Here is a 6,110-nt window from a genome sequence, read left to right on the forward strand (position 1 = left end):
TTAGGAATTAGGGGCCAAAAAAGGGGAAAAGACAAGCATTTTTCTAGTTTCATGACAATAACTTGTGTGAAAGTGTATGGATCTTTCTGAAACTGTACTACAAGGTTCCATATCAGAGGGGGGTAGGACCTTTATCGGGACTTCAGGATCAGGTGTTTTTAAGCTTGGGATTTCGGGATTGATTCTTTCGGGATCCGGGAATTCATTTTTCGAATTTCGGGATGTCGGGATTTTAATTTTTTTAAGTTCGGGACCTCGGGATTCAATGTTTTTAAGCCCATGATATCAGGATCAGGACCCCTCCTACCCCCCTCCATATCACAAAGGGAAAACTGGAATTGAGTTTGGGGGTAATTGCCCAAAACGTTTAGGAATAAGGGGCCAAAAAGGGCCAAAAATAAGCATTTTTGTAACTTCCAGACATTACTTGTGTTCAAGTGTATGGATCTCTCTGAAATTGTACTACAAGGTACCATACCACAAAGGGAAGGCTGGGATTGATTTTGGAGGTAATTGCCTCAAAATTTTTGGAATTAGGGGCCAAAAAGGGGCCAAAAACAAGCATTTTTCTAGTTTCAGGACTATAACCTGTGTGTAAGTGTATGGATCTTTATGAAATTATACTACAAGGTTCCATATCACAAAGGGAAAGCTGGGTTTGAGTTTGGGGGTAATTGCCCTAAACGTTTAGGAATTTGGGGCCAAAAAACAAGCATTTTTCTAGTTTCCAGACAATAACTTGTGTTCAAGTGTATGGATCTCTCTGAAATTGTACTGCAAGGTACCATACCACAAAGGGAAAGCTGGGATTGAGTTTGGGGGTGATGAATCATAAGGGGGTTCAAAAAATTGGGGGGGGGGATTTTTTTTTCCTTTTTTTCTTTAAAATTTTCCATTTTAAATTGGTTATTTCTGATTTATATATAAAAGCAAATAATAATGATATGGTTTGAATAGGTAAATTAAAAATTTTTAAGTTCTTAGACCACTTTCATTCTGTGTGAGAAACCTATGCTGTGTCAAATATTTAATTATAATCCAAATTCAGTGCTGTATCAAGCTTGAATGTTGTGTCCATACTTGCCCCAACTGTTCAGGGTTCAACCTCTGCGGTCTTATCAAGCTGCGCCCAGCGGAGCATTTTATTGGTGTATAGAATGATTCTCTACAACAAATATAGTTGACCTACTGCATATAATATCTGAGAAATGGACCTAATCACTTAAACTTACCGGTAACAATGATCACAGATTCATGAAATCAAGAAAAGGTCAGGTGAACTCTTCTGACAGATGTGCATACCTTGCAATTATTCTATATACCAAAAATAATTGTCATATTACTCATAATAATGGAAACAAGAATGTGTCCATAGTACATGGATGCCCCACTCGCACTATCATTTTCTATGTTCAGTGGACCGTGAAATTGGGATCAAAAAACTAATTTGGCATTAAAATTAGAAAGATCATATCATAGGGAACATGTGTACTAAGTTTCAAGTTGATTGGACTTCTACTTCATCAAAAACTACCTTGACCAAAAACTTGAAGCGGGACAGACTGACGAATGAACAAACGAACAAAGGAACGAACGCACAGACCGAAAAACATAATGCCCCTATACTATCGTAGGTGGGGCATAAAATCACATGTCAAAATAATAATATTTTTTTAAGCAGTCACTGAACCATGAAAGAGAGGTTAGGGACAATGGAAATATATATGCTAGATGGAAACTGAAACATAAGGGGTCTTTTATCTTCTGAAATATCGAGCTTTATTGAAAGAGCTTAAGTCCCTATATCTTGCATTCTGTGACATTTGTCATAGGCAAGACCAAAAAACTTGTAACAACAGCTTTCTCATGACCCAAATGTAAACTTTTCTGTGATTTTAGCTTTCCAAGAAAATGTAAACATGGAATATATTACATTTCTACAACTTACAATATTTCCTTAGTATTCAGCACTTCTTAATATGTTTTTTTTTGGCATGTCAAGAAAGTTTGCAGGACTTTTAGACATAGAAATTCACAGTTAATTGTTCAGACTGCTAAGAATAGATGGTAAAAACAACAAATTACTTGACTTAAAATTATTGAAAGTTATGTGATATATTCAGTAAATGGGAATTTTTGAATTGGTATTGTTTTTTTTTGTCTTTTTGTTATGGATTTTTTTGTGCTCAATGGCAATTCGATGTGTCAAGCCTTTTCCAACTGATTTTTGTCTTGCCTGAGACTTCTGCCGCAGAAAGCAAGACATAGGGATAGTGATCTGCAGGTGGCGGCGTCAACTAATTACTTAAAAGCTTAATATATCAGAAGGTAGAAGACCTGGATGCTTGATAATTTGTATATAAATGCATTATGTTATGAAGTTCCACCTGTCTTATGTCCATTGTCGTTGACCTGATTGTTATAGTTCAGTGACTACTTGAAAAAAGTGAAAAATTTTTGTAATGTTAATTTCTCTCTTAGTATGAGTAATAGGATAACTATATTTGGTATGTGCGTACCTTGTAAGGTCCTCATTCCTGTCAGACAGTTTTCACTTCACCTTGACCTCATTTCATGGAGCAGTGAACAAGGTTTAGTTTTTGTGGTAAAGTCCATATCTCACATCCTATAAACAATAGGTCTACTATATTTGGTGTTCGTAATGATTGTAAGGTGTACATATCCAGGGCTGCCAAGTCTCACGCATTTAGCGTGAGACTCACGCATTTTCATGCATATTTGGCGGCATTTTCCTTTGATCTATTGTTTTTTTCTCTTTGATCTTTACAATTTTTGCCAAATCTCACGCATTTGCTTCATGAAAACTTGGCAGTACTGCATATCAAATGGCAAGTGTCATCTGACCTTGACTTCATTATTTTGTTCATTGGTCAATCTTAAATTTTTATGTTTTTGTCTGTTTTTCAAGTACTTTAAGCTATAGGTCAACTACATTTGGTGTATGGAATGATTGTTAGGTGAACAAGTCTGTCTGACAGGTATCATCTGACCTTGACCTCATTTTCATTGTTCATTGGTCAATGTTAACTTTTTGTGTTTTGGTCTGTTTTTCAATTAAAATAAGCAATAGGTCAACTATATTTGGTGTATGGAATATGCAAGGTGTACATGTCTATCTGAAAGGATTTATCTGACATCGACGTCATTGCCATGGATCTTTAAACATGTTAAGTTTATGTGATTCTTGTAGTTGACCTTTATCTTAAAGACTTTCAACATAAAATCAATGGTCAGTAAGCAGGCGAGACATTTCAGCATGTGCACTCTTGTTGTGGTTTGGTCTATTTCTCAGATACTATAAGCAATAGGTCAACTATGTTTGGTGTATGGAATGATTGTAAGGTGTACATGTCTGTCTGGCAGGGTTCTTATGACGTTGACCTCATTTTCATGGTTCATTGGTCAATGTTAAGATTTTGTGGTTTGATATGTTTCTCTGGTACTATTGGCGATATGACCACTATATATGGTGAATGATTGTAAGGTGTACATGTCTGTCTGGCATCAGACTGTGATCTCATTTTCATAGAACATTGATAATGTCAAGTTTATGTGATACTTGTAGTAAAACCTTCATATTACAGACTTTCAACATGAAATCAATGATAAGTAAAACAGGCACAACATTTCAGCATGCACACTCTTAAGCTTGTAATAATTTGTTCTTATGTTTTGCTGTCAGGTTAGACAGACGGTTGAGCACTCTCAAATATGTTTAACCTGGTAACATTCTTTGTGTGCCTGTCCGAAGTCAGGAGCCTGTAACTCAGTGGTTGTTGTTTGTTTGCAGTCTGCCATATTTGTTTACTGTTATATAAAGCATAAATCAGGCCACTGTTTTCCTCTTTTCAATTGTTTCACATAGCTTAATACACTATGTGTTTGCTCATTGTTAAAGGCTGTACGGTGCCCTATAATTATTAACATCCTTGTCCTTTGGTGGATAGCTGTCACACGTGAGCACAGGCATCTTGTGCTTATGTAAACAACATGGTTCTGTTAATTTTTTCTTAAAAACATTATTTATACAAAGTCCTCAGAAATGGTCCTGATTATTTTTAACTGTAATTTGTTCCATATTTGACTAGAGTACCTATTTTGGATTGTAAATATACTAAAGGTCCATTCATAATTTGTTGTAATGTTGTACTTAATATTTGAGTGTGTGTTGTTTATACTGTACATATTTCTCCTTTGGTCAGTGGATGTGTGTTTTGTAGTAATAAAAAGTATATAACGCCTGAGTGAACATCCAGAAAAACAGTTACCTCCTTGCAAAAATCTTTTGACCTGACATTAAAAACCTGTCTGAGTAGGTCTCTGTCCTTAACTCCAACTTGCCGAAATATGTGCCCAATGAACAAAATCCTCAAAGTCACACATAATGAGTTCCTAGTACATTTAATCTAAGCAATATTTTAATTATCCTGATTTGATTCAGAACTCTCCATTTGAACTCATGATAGGTAAAATTAAGCATTTAGTACTCATATCAACAATATAATCAACATAGTTCAAAGTCCTACTCTATCCCATTATAAATAAACTCCTGTGTAAATACATGTATTGTGTAGCAGTGCCAGTTGTATCCAGGTTTGAATGAAACATAAATCATAAATGAACTATAACTTTTATTATTTTATATTCATCACTTAATTTGGTCCTTGGGGAATCTACTCAGCTACAATTAAAATTTTTGCTCCAAGCCTAAACCAAAAGCCTATGTGCATACTGAAAAGTACCTAAGTATAGACCCCTGGCTTGACATCACACCAATCTAAAACTATCCGTGCGAAAAACAGAAACTTTATCAAAATTTAAAAATAAATTAAAAAAGAGTTCTACAGTAGGTAATAAAACGGTGCCAAGTTACTTTGCATTTGGTCCAAGAAACCTTAATATTATTTTAACGCAATTTAGATGTTCATCTACATTCCTTAATTATGATCTCTTTCAAATAAATATTGTATCAGATCCATCTTGTCGCTGTGGAAATCCCCGCGAAGATTCTAATCATTTCTTCTTTAAATGTCCTTTATATACAGATTTACATCACATTCTTAGGAATAGTCTTAGATGGTTACCAGATGACCTCGTGTTGGATCTAGAGATTTTAACATCTGGTAGTATAAATCTGACAAATGAGCAAAATGAAGAAATATTTAGAAATGTTTTTGATTATATAAAAAAGACCAAAAGGTTCCTTGTTTAATCATGTGCATAAGCTAAATGTGATCCACACACACACACACACATGCATATATTTTGTTTTTCCTTCTTCCTATCTTTCCCCTTTTCTACACTGTTTCTTAATATGTCATTTAAATTACAGATGTTTGATTATATATTGTGTAATAATAAATTTGATATTTGCATGCTATGAAATTCTATTGTCTAATATTGTATCTTAGGAGAAGATGATCTAAGTTGGACTAACTTGTGTCTAATCCTTTTTGTGAGTTCTTTTTGCAAATAAAATATGTTTAAACTAAACATCAATCTAATTGGAACAATGGTTCCAAATAAATGCGTGAGGCTATCAGGAAGCATATGAGGCTACCAGGAAGCCTATGAGGCTATCAGAAAGCCCATGAGGCTCTGTCTGAGGAAGCCTATGAGGCTATGAGGAAGCCTATAATGATGCTATGAGGAAGCCTAGTATGTGGCTATGAAGAAGCCAAGTAGTGTTGATGTTGAATTGGTGTTGGAATGAATTTGTATGACATTTGACAGTTTATCCACAGAAATTCTTGGGGGATGAGTGAAATTTTTGAAACAACCAGTGATAAAATTTCATAAATGTCCAGACCTGATGGAATTGCTTCAGATGCTGAGGTTATTTATCTGATCCATGCCTAAACCAGCAACCTATATGTGCGTACTGAAAAGTAGCAAAGTATAGACCCCTGGCTTGACATCACACCAATCCAACATAGCTCCTAAAAGTAAATTATTGCACCACTGGTTGCTAAGATCTACTGATATGAATTGGTGTTGGAATGAATTTTTAAGCAATTTGTAACACACAAAAATTATTCTTTCAACTGCTTAATCTGCATTGAAAAAAATGGACACTAAAGGCAGCATGT

The 6,110-nt window shown here is 34.9% G+C and overlaps 1 protein-coding gene and 1 long non-coding RNA gene across 11 annotated transcripts in view; one reads left to right on the forward strand and one right to left on the reverse strand.

Annotated features, from left to right (window-relative positions):
• Positions 1 to 6,110, reverse strand: part of LOC127710138 (uncharacterized) — a 304,241-nt gene that overhangs the window by 263,265 nt on the left and 34,866 nt on the right. The window lies entirely within an intron of this gene.
• Positions 1 to 6,110, forward strand: part of LOC127709649 (uncharacterized) — a 479,059-nt gene that overhangs the window by 49,385 nt on the left and 423,564 nt on the right. The window contains exon 15 of one of the 10 annotated variants that reach the window (XM_052215276.1): positions 470 to 1,105. The exons of 8 other annotated variants lie outside the window; for them this stretch is intronic. The gene's annotated coding sequence lies outside the window, so the exon portion shown is untranslated. Of the gene's footprint in view, positions 1 to 469; positions 1,106 to 6,110 lie in introns of those variants that run through there. One more of the 10 variants, XM_052215304.1, reaches the window with a different exon arrangement.

The sequence above is a fragment of the Mytilus californianus genome, unplaced genomic scaffold, assembly GCF_021869535.1.
Source record: "Mytilus californianus isolate M0D057914Y unplaced genomic scaffold, xbMytCali1.0.p SCAF_1, whole genome shotgun sequence".
In the NCBI taxonomy this organism is placed as follows: domain Eukaryota; kingdom Metazoa; phylum Mollusca; class Bivalvia; order Mytilida; family Mytilidae; genus Mytilus; species Mytilus californianus.